This window comes from Aethalodelphis obliquidens, unplaced genomic scaffold, assembly GCF_003676395.1.
Source record: "Aethalodelphis obliquidens isolate GAN/ISIS:26980383/991018 unplaced genomic scaffold, ASM367639v1 scaffold27, whole genome shotgun sequence".
Classification (NCBI taxonomy): domain Eukaryota; kingdom Metazoa; phylum Chordata; class Mammalia; order Artiodactyla; family Delphinidae; genus Aethalodelphis; species Aethalodelphis obliquidens.
Genome location: NW_020837971.1, coordinates 2543469 through 2551332, shown reverse-complemented (window position 1 = coordinate 2551332; position 7864 = coordinate 2543469). Strand labels below are relative to the sequence as shown.

The following is a 7864-nucleotide window of genomic DNA, read 5'->3' as shown; positions in this document are numbered from 1 at the left end:
CACCTCAGAATAGTTTAGAAGAGAGAGGAGACAGAATTTACCTACTCAGTTTCCTCCCATCTCTCGATTCCCATTAGTCAAGAGGATACAACGCCCTGCTTTACTGGATGTTATTGTTCAGCTCCTTGGTGGTCAATAAAGAACAAATCCCACACCCCATTTTTTTCATTGAGGTTTGCAAGTGGACGGGGATTGGTTTGTGGGACTTGAGAGGCGTGAAGGTCTAAGACTTCACCTTGACCTTCAGCCAGCTGAGGAAACTTGGCAAGGGCATTGGCAAAGGCAGCAGCAGTGTAGCCCACAAGGAAGAAAGCATCTCTGTAAATAAAGAGGTGGCCAAGGGAATTTGAGGAAGCACAGAAGATTTTTGTCTAATGATACAGTAGTGAGTGATTAGGACACTGGATATATGAGTCTAGTTTAGGAGAGTGGTCTGATCTGGAGATAGGTATCTTGGAGTTATCAGCCTATAGATGCTGTTTAAAGCCGTGAGCCATCTGTGATAATTAAGAAGGTGAATGTAGCGGAAGAAGAGAGTAGCAGCAGGGGCTGAGCCTGGGGCTACTCCAACCTTACAGGGTCAGGAAAGAGAGAAAACAACAGTGAAGAGTTAGGAGTGAATAGTGACAAAGGAGAAAAAACAATAGAAAGTGATGTCCTTGAAGGCCAATAAACAAGTTACATTAAGGAAGAGCAACCTTTGAGTGTTTACTTTGACATGCATGAGTAGATCGCTAAAGGAGGTGCCTAGAAACAGAAATACTAAGTTATAGAGCATGCACCTTTCATATTTTAAAAGACAGTCTCAAATTGTCCTGAAAACTGGCTGCCCCAATGTAAACATCAGAACTCTGAGAGTTTATGTTTCCCAAAACTTAAGCGATCTTTAAACCATTTTAAATGTTTTCCTAATTTGATGAGTGAAATATGACACATTTCTGTTCTTTCAAATTGCATTTGTTTAGTGTTTTGATACTTTTTAATATATTTTTAAGCCAATTTTTTCATTTTTTGAAAAACTGTCTTTTTCCAGTGTCCCACTTAGTTGTTTGCGCCTTTCTTGTTGACTTGTATTCTTTATGCTACATACTAGTCCTTTATTTTGTAATATGTATTTTATATATTTATAATATTTTATTTATATTTATACATAACTATTTCTTCCAGTTTTTCTCCACCTGTTAATTTTGTTGATGCTGTCTTTCGTCAAATGATTATTAGTACTTTGAGATAGCCAGAACATTTGGTAATCTTTTTTTTGACTAATTTTACCTTGGAAAAATGTTTCATTAAAAGGCTTCCCTACCTCAGTATCATAGAGACAGTTTTCTTTATTAAAAAGTCATGTTTCTGTTTTTATTTAGGTCTGTTCTCCATCTGGAATTTGTGTTTGAGGTAAGTAATAACATATATACATTCCATTTAAATCTATTTCTGTGGAGAACCAGAGCCAATATTAATTAGTTGGTCACTCCAACTGCTAAATTATCATATAACCTCCAAATATATCAAATTCCCACTTACGCTTGATCTTCTTCAGAATTTTCTATTCTGTTTGTCTTTACTACCTTGAAACTCCCTGATGCCTTCTGTGTTGAGGGTCCACAAGACCACCCTCATGTTTGATGATTTGCTAGAAAGACTCAGAGAACCCAGAAAAGCTGTTATATTCATAGTTACAGTTTATCACACCAAAAGGATACAGATTAAACTTAGTCAAGACAAAAGGTGAAAAAGGCAGGGTCAAGGAGAGATTAGGAACAAGCTTCCAGCTGTTCTCCTTCCTAGAGTCCTTGAACAGCATTTAATTTCCCAGCAACATATGTGACAAGTCCTATGAAGTATTGCCAAACAGCGAATCTCACATGAGCCTTGGTGTCAAGGTTTCTATTAAGGGTCAGTCAGGTAGGTATGGCTGACTGCCCAAGTGGCTGACCTCGGTTACTCAGTTTCCAGCAACTCCGGAGGTCAAACTGATACAGTGAGGTCCAAGTTCCCACCATAAGTCACTTTATAGCATGAACTATATCTGGCATGCCCCAAGGCCTCATGTATCAAATACACTCTTAACAGACAGGATATTCTAAAGATTTATCACTCAGGAACTAGTTGAGGGCCAATCCTTTCTCTGGAATGTGAAAGTTTTGAACATTCCAAGCCTGCTGATTAACCCTTTACTGCAATTTTCAAACGGATACTTTTTTTTTTCATTTTGAATTTTGTCTATATTTTTAAGTTTTCCTTGGTTGGAAGGTTGGTCTGAAGCCATTAGTGAGCAATTGCAGAAGCAGAACTCTCAGCAATTACCCTCAGTAATTTGGAAGTATTGCTCTATTGATGTCATGTATCTAATAAACCTGATAAAATAACTCATGAAAATTGATTTTTACACTTTATTACATTGTTTTTTCCCCTCTGATGGCTTTTGAAGTTTTGCTTTATCCTTAACATGTGGAAGTTGCTTTGCAATGTGTTCAGGTGTGAAGTTTTATTTGTTTCTTGCTTTTTAAATTTGTTATGATATTGCTTTGCATTAAGTGGACTTTTGTAATATGTAGAATCATATATTTCCATAATTCTGAGGTATTATTTCTTCAAATATTGGCTTTCTTTTATTTTCTCTATTACTTTTTTCTGGAATTAAATTGAAAAGAAAATTTGAACTTCTGGATTTACTCTCCACGCTTCTGAACGTCACTTTGATACTTTCTCGAGTCGACTCTTGTTTTTTTTTTCCTTTAGTTTTCTTTATTTTCACACATTAAAAAATGAAATATACTCTACAAATGGTTTTTCATAGCAGATTACACGTGGGTCCGTTCAGACCTGCTCTCTAGGTGTTGCTGGCCTCCGAGGGGCCGCCCAGCCGGCAGCTGTTATTCAGGTGGCCAATGGGTTGATTCGGATGCAGAAGCATGCAGCCCTCAGCATGGAAGGTTCCATCCTCTCTGGTCTTAAATTAGGTTAAATGGCATCGGTGTCCGTATTTACAGACTTGAAGTGTGGCGATCCTGAGCAGTTCTGATCCTGAGTAACTGTAGGTGTCCTGTTCACCATCCGCTCGCTCCAAATATTCTTTCGCGATCAGAATGTCAATGCATTTCTTAATTACTGGGATCCGAGGCTTGAATATTGAGGAGAGCTGAGTCAGTACTTCTCCAAGTAACTGCTGGTGTTTTAGAACCTTCCTCATTTTCATAATTCTCACGAGAGCCGCCTGCATCAATAGTTTACGATCTGCCTCGATGTTTCTGTGTGTGGTTTCTTGTTCCTGCTTCTGTTCCATTTTCATTGGCACATTGATGTTAACCCTTAATTTCTTGTTTCTATAACCAAGATATAATTTTATTAAGGTATCTTGCTTCAATCCCATCTCATCAACAGGTATATTTTCATCTTCCAAGACCAGTAACTTCAACTTCAATAAGATCTGTAGCACTTGTGCAAAAATGTCAGTTTTGATCTGGGTGCCCTCCATAAGCTGCTGCACGGTGTAAGCGTCTTCCGTGTTGTACCGGAGCAGGATGGCCATCTGGAATGTAGATGCCTGCAAGGTGTATGTTTTTGAAGCAGTTTGTTACTAATTCTCCTTCAGACAGTTGATATAACCACGTCAATTTTCTGCCACTGTGACGGCTGGCGTAAAACGCCGTCAAGCGCTGATAACTCCGTTCCAGCTCTGACGGCAAGGCAAACGTACCGGACTGCTGAGAAGGCCATGATCCGGAGCTCAGAACTTGAATACTGAAATCCAAGCCCAGCGGCTCTGAATTTGTTGGGTGCTTTTTGAACCGCTCATTCAAATATTTGCTTGCGCCAATGTCTTGAAACATCTGCTTAGGTTTAGAGGTATACTCAAAACCGCAAGCTGCTTTAACTCAGAGATCATGCTTGCTTCGGCGTCATCACTCGCACTGTTCTGAGGAACAAGGCTTTTTGCCAGCATCTTTGCGTAGAACTTCTGAAACACGTCCCTGTCCTCTCTATACTTGAAGACCGCTATCACTTGGTTGAGCGTGTCTTCTCGTTCTGCTTCTTCTGGGTTCTTGGACCTCTTCTTCAACAAGGAGTCACAGTATGCAGCCAGCAACTCGGAAGATTTACTGGACGACTGAGCCATTTTGGTAACCGCATTGTTGTGTATGAAGAGACCGCAAGCCTTGTCCAGCACAGCCACGAAGCCAGCATTGTTGTTGAATGCCAACATCACCAGGGCATTGTATTTTTTATGAACATCCAACACTGTCTGTATATACATTTTGGGGTCATTTAAAGCAGCTTCTCCACACTTTTCAATTGCCGCAATACACTGATTATGAATGTGTGTCTCCAGAAGTGTTTTCAATTCTCCCAGGCCATCCTGGATTCTAGATACAAGATTATACATGCGACCCAAATCTTCACTTTTGTTGGCATCCAATAAATTCTGAAATTCCCCGTGGAAGATCTCCAAGTGTTTCTCAATGAGCACCTGCCTGCACTTCCTGGCTAGCTCTTCTTGGGTGTTCTCATGAAGGTACTGGCCTCTCCGCTGCTCCTCCAGCAGACGAGTCTCTGCCTTCTTCATATATTCAGTAACTGGGTTCTGCTGCAAGAATTTGGTACTCTCTCAGGTCTAAAATCTCTCTGTGTCAGCCAAAAACCGAGACTCAAAGGATTCTTTGTACACCTTTAGCCTAGGGCCCATCGCAAAGGCATCGTCTTCGTTCAGCCCCAGTTCCACGTAAGATTGTACAATTCCACCCATCAGTCTTGTATTGATGGTTTCACCATTTCTTTCCTTTTCAATCAGTTTTAAAACAGCATTTGTTACCTGTTTATTCAATGGCCTGAAAAGACAATCTCTCCAAGTCACCAATGCAAGAGAATAGATTTGGTAGATTCCTTTTCATCCTCCGTAATATTTGCAGAGAACCCAATATCTACTGAGGTAGGCACAAATGCCATTCAGCACTTTACTTGAAAACCGGTAATCTTCCCATTGTTGAGTGTAGAACTTCAGTACACTCTCATCTAGCAAATCTTCTCCGTCCTTAAGAAGATTTGTCAAGTAATTCTTCAAAAATTCTTTAAGCTCTTTGTACAATTCCAAGCCAACTAACTGAACTCCCTCCAGCGTCTCCCCCTTTTTTGATTTAGAAGGAGGGACACCAGCCTCTTGAGCTTGGATTGACTGGTGCACACTCGTGCAGTAGTTATAAACATGAGTGTAGAGTTCCATGTATCTGGATTTCACCATACTTTGTCTGGTATACACTTGCTGGATTCCAGCTCTGAGGTCATCCCCGGTCTGGTCAGGGCCAATCTGCTTCAGTCCATGGGGATTCTGGCTCCTGTTGGATGACATTGTGAGTGATATTCTGAAGTCGTCCAACACAGCAATCCTTATTCAAGGTACAGCTAATTCTCCATTAGATGAAAATTTAAAATATCATTCCAGATTTATTCACAGCAGCTCAGAAAGGATGTCCTTTAAATTTAGAGAGTGAAATCTCATTGCAGGCAAACCTGGAAAGGGACGTGCAAGTAAAGCGAACACCAAAGTGATTCCAGCACTGAACCGAGTGAGCAGAAACATCTTGCTCAGAAGCAGGCTCACTGCTTCTATTGTCCTTTGTCTTCATAAGGTAATCCACTGCATTATTTGCATTATATATTTCCGTAACATGTTATGGAAAAACCGAAGCGAACTTTTTGGCCAACCCAAAAAAATACACGTGCACCCGCATTTCGCGGGTGCCTAAATGGCTCCGGCGACGTCTCTACATGGTCGTTGCTCCTGGCCCCAGTTAAATCCCCGTTGCACCAAGGTCTTGCAGTGTCCCTCAGCCTCCGGGGCTGCCCTGCCTGGAGTTGCATGCAACATGGCTCCCTCCTCCTCCCTGCCCACTCGCCCAACTCTTGTTATTCTTGGTAGTTATAGTCTATAAAGTCTCTGGGAACCTTGAATGAGCAAATACTGAGCAATTGTTCCTGGGGGGAAAGATGCATGTTTCATGTATACGAACTATTTTGTTCTTTAGCTAGTTTCAGTTTGTTATTTAACCTGACTATAATGAGTTTCTTTTTTACTAATTTCAAACAAGTTGCCATTTCTATGATCTCTAACTTCTTTTTCCACAGTACATTTTTATTTTATAGCTATTTACTTTTGTGTCATGGGTGTATTTTATTTATCTCTTTGTGAATAGTAACTATATGTACTCCAACTCCTTTTGATATTTTTATATTATCTCTAAGTTATTGGGTATAAATTCTTTGATTCATGAATTTGTTGCCTCCTTTTCCAGCATTTCTCAGATGCCTGATGATTCTTAGTTTTGATTCTACGTCCTCAATTATGACCACCTGTTGACACCATGGCCTTTCCTTGCAGTCACGTTCTTGGTGATGTCATTGGTTTAAGTCTAGGAGTAGTGGCAGCCTTGGTTCATTGCTTCACTGATATGAGAACATTTTATCCCATTTCCCCCTCTTAATATAGTTATATATTAATACTTATTTACTTTTATAAACTTTCTACAGTATCTGTATTAAACATAAACCAGAATGTCAGTTTTGAATAGGAGCCAGAAATTTTGGCGTGCATGTTCAGTCCACCTTGAAACTAGAAGTTCCATTGTGTTGTTAGAACTTGATAGAAGATACAGCCATGGGAATAAATCTCCCTGACAGAACCTAGACCATAAAAAAAGTGCAGGCATAATCAAACAGTATCTCAGAATGGAAGGGGTCAAGGGAATAAACGCTCTGGACTCCTTCCTTCCTCTCATATCTTGCCAGTGCCTTTTTGGACCAGATCCAATCATAAACCAGAGAGTAGGTGAGCACAGGAATGCAATCCATTGAAAATTTTAAAGCAGCAGCTAGAGGAAAAGTTAAATGGAGAAAAACCAGTACATCAAACTAGTTTTAAGGACTAATTGCCCACATCCTGCCTTAATGCATACAATACAGTGTTCAATTGATTATGAATTTATAATTGAGGGCCAACTTATGTTAGCCAAAAGTAATGTGCCTGTTATAGTATGATCTATACCTCCAATTATGCTTTTTTCCTTAGTTAAAATTTTCATGAATTTATCAACATCCATAATTTAGAATATATATTTATATATAAAGATATAAATTTTACACATAAATATATATTTTGTTAGAAGTAAACATTAATAAATTACATACATAAACACAACTATTTTATCTTAGTGTCTTATCTAAGAAGTTATATATATATTGAAGTCCACTAGTGATCTGAAAATCAAGAGATTGGGACTGGGGATGCTCCGAACAGAATCATTTAAATTTCTTTTCTTATTAGGCCTTCTTAGTGAGTTACTTATTTCTTTTTAAAGACAGGAAAGCAGAGGAGTTAAGGCAAATATTTGCCATGCTCAACAAACAATGTTCTGATGTGTGAATTGATTCTAATCAGGACAGCCAACGTCAGCTAAATTAATACACCATTAGGCAGAAAATAGACGTATCATCAGGAATACAACCTCCTAATTTGCTGATCGTGGTTGAACACTAGCCAGTAGGTAGTAACTAATGGCACCACAAACAGATGTTAACTGAACTATATTAAGTAGACACTGTGCAATTCTTTTTCTTTTCAACTCTATACTTGATGGTAATATATCATCTTTGGGTTTTCTTATTATTACTAAGTTTATAACAAATATTATTATGATAAAAATTACATAAAACATATTTTCCCTGAATCAAATTTGCTCCAAAATCTTTTCATTTTTTAACTGTAATGCAATATAAGTGATTCATTTCCTCAAATTAGCTTAATTTCAATTTAGTGAATATTTATAGATGCACCATGTGCCAGGCACTGTGGTAGGGACTGGGAAAATGA

The 7864-nt window shown here is 38.9% G+C and overlaps 1 pseudogene; it reads right to left on the bottom strand.

Annotated features, from left to right (window-relative positions):
- Positions 1 to 2959: 2959 nt before the first annotated feature.
- On the bottom strand, positions 2960 to 5347 carry LOC113629596 (cullin-1 pseudogene; annotated as a pseudogene).
- Between the last annotated feature and the right edge of the window lie 2517 nt (positions 5348 to 7864).